This window comes from Trichoplusia ni, chromosome 10 (genome assembly GCF_003590095.1).
Source record: "Trichoplusia ni isolate ovarian cell line Hi5 chromosome 10, tn1, whole genome shotgun sequence".
Lineage (NCBI taxonomy): Eukaryota > Metazoa > Arthropoda > Insecta > Lepidoptera > Noctuidae > Trichoplusia > Trichoplusia ni.
In genome coordinates, this window is record NC_039487.1 from 3,166,054 (window position 1) to 3,173,005 (window position 6,952).

The following is a 6,952-nucleotide window of genomic DNA, read 5'->3' on the forward strand; positions in this document are numbered from 1 at the left end:
CTTTTTAATTTGTTTATTGACCGTTTAAGTATTTTTACCACATATCTTCTAATTTATTAATGATTTCAGAACAACCTCCTGACCAGTTACTTTAAAATGGACAAACAAAACAAATTCACAACTTGAAATCACAAGCCAACAGCAAGCATGGACTCATTACTTGTACAACACATAAAAAACATTTGCCAAATCGTGTGTTGATACATATTACAGCGTTGTCACTGCATGCGCACAATTATATTAAAGAATACAAATATCTGTCTCGGCCCCTTCGCTGTAGGTAAAAATTTTTACTTGTATGTAAAGCCTACTACGCTCACAAATAAAGTGGCTCTCCATTTGTAGAAGAATCGGTTTAGTATATTATGATTCCCCCCGTTTACGGACGTTTTACGTTCCAAACTATACTAGAAGGAAAAGACGAGAGTGATATGAAGATTCGAATGACGTTATTGCGACGCACTCTATTTCGAATTTGTCTGGGGATCGAACTCCAGCGATGATGAAGATTAACTTTATTTTAAATTAATATAAGACATTTTGATTAATAACTTGTGTAAGACGATGTGACTGATAACCTGAATTATATTTTATTTATTGGTACTAAAAAAAAAGTTCGATCCCCAGACAAATTCAAATTCAACACTTCAACAAATTCAACACAAATTCAGATGGGAATATGCTATTCGCAACAATCGGTACGAAGACATTTTTTGACGGTTTCGCCTTCATGTGTTTTTGAACTCTTATTTTTTTTACGAAATAGCGTGTATCGCAATTACGTCATTCGATAAAGCGGTTTTCGACTTAATGTACTTTCGAACTAAGCGTACCACACTAAATATTTTTCGAAATAGCGTGCGTCGCAATAGCGTCATTCGAATCTTCATATCACTCCCGTATCACCTCGGGAAAGACACTAAAGACAGTATTCATTCCGACAATTTTCGTTGTATTACTAATGAGGATAAGCTTCATACAGGTAGATTTTTCCTTATGAGGTCTGAACCCAACATCAATCTGACCTACCATTGGAAAAATTGAGTTATAAATGAACAACACTTTAAATTTACTCTATTCCATATAAAATATAATTGACTTACGTAATAATTATGTCAATACCGACGACGTTGGAATCTGTTCATCTCACAACATTGACAATAAGCTAAAACACATTTTCATGTGCCCATACTATTATGATAGCACTACATTGATAACTTTTTTTCAGTTTTAATTGTCGACATTACATTATCATTGAAAATTATAAAATGATAACCATGGCCTACTGGATTTATCTGGGATTACGTAGGGCTTCTGGCAATCACGTTAAAAGTACCCGAAAAAGACTAAGAAGGTTTGTTACCCCCTGTTGCTGAACCAAGAATAGTATCGTCTTTGTAAAAGCTGTGTTACCATTATTGATAGTGATAGTTATACCGTTAGATAGAATATATTTTTTGAATATTCATAAATTATAGTTGGACTTTTTGATATACCTTCTATTAAAAAAAGGTTAATGGTATTTAAATGTTTTATTAAACTTGCAGCCTTAAGCACGAACGCCTAAGTTCCGCAAGCCTTGCTAAGTTACGCAAAACCATGTATTTTTGTCTCTACATTCCATTTTAACAATGACAAAGTTGGCATGACACATATGCGCGACTTTTTGCTATGCGTCGTTTCAAACTCCTGCGATCCAGTTCAAAGTTGAATGTGTCTTCTAAAAAACGGTGATTTTTTCCATCACGAGATATGAGATAAACTTGGATAATTTCCTAACCAATAATTAAAATTAGCAATCAATATTTTTTTTTATAACTATACCATTCAAACGATGAAGGAAAACATTGTAAGAAAACCTGGATACTTAAATATTGGAATCTGAAATCGTTAACCAGCAGTTAGCTGGCTTTAATCATGCTTAAATCTGTAGGAGAATGTTTGTGCTCTCCAGTGTGACATCAGTACGCACTAGGCCGGTTTTATTACCTTTTTATTAACGGGATAACTTCACGAAAAACACACTACAAAGAGGTCCTTTTATCCAATTAAGCATCGCGCTACCGGTAAGTACCTACGAGGTTTAAAGGTGATTAGTCTTCTCTTGCATATTGGTATACGCTAGCTTCTTTGTAGACCTTGCAGCTCCTGAACGTACCTACTAGTAAGAGTGTCATATCCATTTTACAAGGACTTATACCAATAACCGCAAACAGCGAATCTAATCCTACACGTCTGCGGTCGATGGTGAGAAATTATACAGTTCCGTATGTTTGCTATCTGAAGTGTTAGGAGAAAAACTACTCTTGCATCCGTGGTCGAGTGGCGTACACACCGGTTTCAAGGTGTCGCTAGCTCTGAGGTCCCGGGTTCGATCCCCGGTCCGGTCAATGTAAAAATTCACATTTCCACATTGTCTCGGGTCTGGGTGTTTGTGGTACCTTCGTATCTGAATTCCATAACAATATATTACTTAAAGAATAATTTTATAAGTAGTTCCATGTTCCTTTGTATTTTGTATTTGTATGTTTATTTTGTATTTTGAAACTTTAACCGTGTAATATCTATCGAGCGCTATTCCCGCCGACGAACTGTCACACAGTTTGGTGGGTTTATTATTAAGTGCTTAAGCAACTTACTTTGGGTTCAGAACAATGTATGTATGTTGTCCGCAATTATTAAAAAAAAAAAATTACGGACTTATCTTTCTACATAAATTGTGTTAGTATTGCCCAACTATTTACTTCTACTAATAAATAGAAAAAAAAATTACCTAATGCCAAAGTTGTCGTATAAATTTGCATTTTATTAAGTTGTAAAAACATGTTAAAAACCAAGTAGTTACCATTGACGATACTAGTAATGGTATCTACAATAGGGCCGTTTTCATAGCAAGTCAATTTGTCACGTGCCCTGCTTCTCTGTTTATTAGCATAATAATACAATTTTGCAATTCTTCACGTTATAGTGATCAATAACTTGCCTACAGTAATAAGCAATTTACAAAAGGTTTGGTGGGGTTTTTGTAAATGTTTTTTTTAAATGACTTCCGCACTAAGGAATTTAATCCTTGTTTCGCGGGGGGTTTCACAAACATACAATTCACCTACGCGTATTTATTGGGAGTGGCCGACTGTGGAGTTTCGGATTTCGGTGGAGTCTTTAATCGTAAGCGGTCGCTAATGATTGGGACCACCTCAAAGAACTTAGTACTTAGCCTTCTTTATACGTAATACGAGATAATAACCTAATAGGTTAAAGTTCAAAATAAAACTATATGGTAAAAAGTAATTTTATTTGATACTATAACTTATTTTATATTTAGTAAAACTAAATTCAACATAGACGTAAATTCAAACTACGCTACAAAACCTTTCACGATATGGTATAAAACGATGTCTATGGAAATCGACTCCAACGCCGAGTTATAATACTTGTTGTACATGACATACGTATGCACAGAGGCGGATCTTGAATTTGTGGGGCCCTGGGCTAATACTGCTTAGGGGCCCTACCTAATTACTCAACTAATTGCCATTTTGACAAGAAACTGTTTTCTGTAGTGATGTAGGTATATGTAATGTAATATATGTTAAGTACAGGAAGAAAATAGGAAAACAAAAATTTTATTTATTTATTAAAACATTATTTATTGCAAAATAAATTGACGGGTTATAAATGGTTATGTTAAATAAATTATAAAGCAACCTTTCTGCATTTTTGTGCTGCAAATTCTTTTATTTGGTCATCGCACTGTAGGTCCTTTGTTAAATCGCAATTTATCGAAAGAACTGATAAATGATTTAGTCGATAGTTCGACATTGTTGTCCTGTATTTGTTTTCTATATACGACATCCTGGAGAAAGAACGCTCCGCTTCACAGCTAGTGATCGGCATCGTTAAAAAAATCTTTAAGATAGTATAGCAGTTTGGGAAAACATCAACAAGTTTCTTTTCATAAATTAGCCAAAAAATTTCACTGCAAGAGGTGTAAGACTCTGTCTTAGATTGCAGTAAGTAAGATTTCAACTGAATGCACTCATTCACTAAATGTTCGTCTACGTCATTTGGATAATAATCAATAATATTACGTACACTTTCCATATCTATGTGTTCTTGATTTTTGTCTTGCAAATCCATTAAAAATTTAAATTTTTTGCTATAGGTCTCATAGGCTTGGCTTCTATTATTTAAATCCATAATCATCTTATCCAACGCAACGTTAAGCGTGTCTCTTTTAAATTTTTCTGCGCAGTTCACTGAGACTTTATCTGTAGATTTATCTGAAAATTTCAAAGTAATGCGTCTCTTATTTATGTCACTGTAGTCTGTTCCCACACTAGTACTTAATTTTTTAGCTTTCTTTTCGTATTCCATTAGCTTCTGATCTGATTGTTGCCTTATGTTTTTCACGAACTCTTTTAATGACACAATTAACTTATTGCCTTCACCAATGTCTAAACCAGGGCTCTGTACTTTTTTATTAACTACATTAAATCTCTCCAAAATTTCTTCCCAAAAAACAATCAAAATTGCAGTTTCTAGTTTCGCCAGTTTATTAAATAAATTTCGTGCCTCTTTTCGGAAATCAACTTTTTCATCGTCATTTTCGCCGAAACTATTGAGAATTTTCATAATGCCATCATAATTACTTTTCAAAGCTCTGACAGCATCAAAGTGACAAGACCATCTGGTCTGGCTTAAACTTTTTAACGTAAATTTTAGTTCTGTTTCACGATTTAACAGTTCCCACCTATGGGTCGAAGCAGAGAAGAAAACGTATATTTGTTGCACTATTCCAAAAAAATTTACAATTTCGGTTGCAACCTTCACGGATTCTTGACCAACTAGGTTAAGGGAATGCGCAGCACATGGCACGTAATCCGCGGATTTATTTTTTTCTTTTAGTAGTGCTTGTACACCATTGTAGACTCCGGCCATATTAGCAGCGTTGTCATATGACTGTCCCCTGCAATTATCCAGTAGTAGTCCATTTGTTTCCAAAAAGGCTTGTCGAATATTAAATAAATATAAGCCAGTATGACTACTAATTTTAATGAAAGATACACATCTTTCATACACTTTTCCCCGAAAACAGTATCGTAATACAATAGCAAGTTGGTCATCGTGAGACAGATCTGGGGTTGAATCCATCATAATTGAATAATACTTTGTGTCGTCGTTATTTATTTCAGTTATAATTTGTTTAATTATCTGTTTACCCATAATCTCAATTATTTCCTCATATACTGTTTTTGATAAATATGATATTACAGGGTTTGGTCGCAGCTCTCGTTGTTCAATATGTTCACGTATGAATGGGTCGAATTCTGCCAATAGCTCTAGAGCACCCATAAAATTACCATTATGTGGAGAACCAAATACTTCCTCGGAACCTCTAAGTGCTAAGCCTCTTATACTCAAAAATTTTAGCACTGCAATAACCCGTTTTAGGACATTGTGATAATATTCTGTTTCTTTATTTAATTGCTCCTGAAGCTGCTTGTCTAAAACAGACTTATTTTCTTTTCGTGTCAACCACACTAACATTGAATTCTTATGTTCATTAGAATTTTCGTGATTTTCTAAACAAAATCCTATGTGTTTCCAATCAGAAAATCCGGTTGTGTATTGAGAAGGAGTTTTAGAAAAAAGTTTGCAAGTCAAACAAAAAACAGTACCAACTCTTTTTGAATAACATAACCAAGATCTTTCCAGTAATTGGCCATTTTCCATTTTTCTAGTGAAATACCTATTTGAAAAAGATCTGTTTTGTTCTTTATATTTCCTCATTGAAGCTGAATATATATTCTTCGGATCTTTATTTTGAAAGTCAGTCATTTTATGTGAGAGGACGAAATTAATAAAATCATTATTCAGCAAATCTGGCCACAAGCCCACGTCAACATATTTCTCAAACTCAAACTTAATATTTTCTAAATTTCTTTCCACCTCGGTCTCGGTATTACCTCCCTTTTGCTGAACACCAATTTCATTTTCAGAGGAACCAGAGGGTTGCTGGAAGTCAAGATATTGCACATTTTCATCGTTGGTATTTTTTTTCTGGTTTTCAAAATCTTGCATATTTTCATCACTTGTATTTTTTTCCTCGTTTTGCGATTTTTTGCTGCCATCGGTTAGATTCTCTTCGCATAAAATACCTTCCTTTACGTTTTTTAATGGATTTATAGCTATTTCATTCGCGTTTATATGTTCCGATTTAAAAAAAGTTTCAATTTTTGCGCATTTATTTCTTTCTTGTTCTCGACTAAACTGTAATTTTCTTTTTTCAGCTCCACTTTTATATTTTCTAGCAGACATATTGTAAAATAAGATATTTTTCTGAAAATAAACAAAGAACTGGATAGAACTTTTTAATTTTTAATACCTACTTTGTAATGAGTGTAGCAATTCACAAATTATAATTAAATATCGAACGAGTTTGATTCATTTAGTTTTGAAAACTGAAATAAAAAGTCATGTTTTATAATTCTTTTTACTTACCTACTGCCTATTAAAAGCAGGAAGTCTAGTTATGCTGAAGACTTTCAATTTTAGTAAATTAAAAGAAAGGTCCGGTCCTTATAACTTTTAAGTTATCTATTACTTAGTAAACTAAACACACGCACTAAACACGTTTCTAACAATAACAAAGTCAATTCGTTAATATAGTCGACTATAGCAGAAGTGCGGAAAAATAACAAAATTGCGTCGGCCGATAAGCGGAGGGAAGTCCCCAGTAATAGACACTACTATACACGGAATACACCGACTGAAAACAAGCGACAGGGAATTCCCCGTTCCATTTGATAGATGCGCACTCGGGTTGATTGATCGCAGTGTTGCCAACCTAATGATCGGATTTTTTAAAATTCTAGATAATTTTTATTATTGACAATATCGTCTATTGGTTTCAGTTCGGTTGGGGGCCCTCTGTATTCGCGGGGCCCTG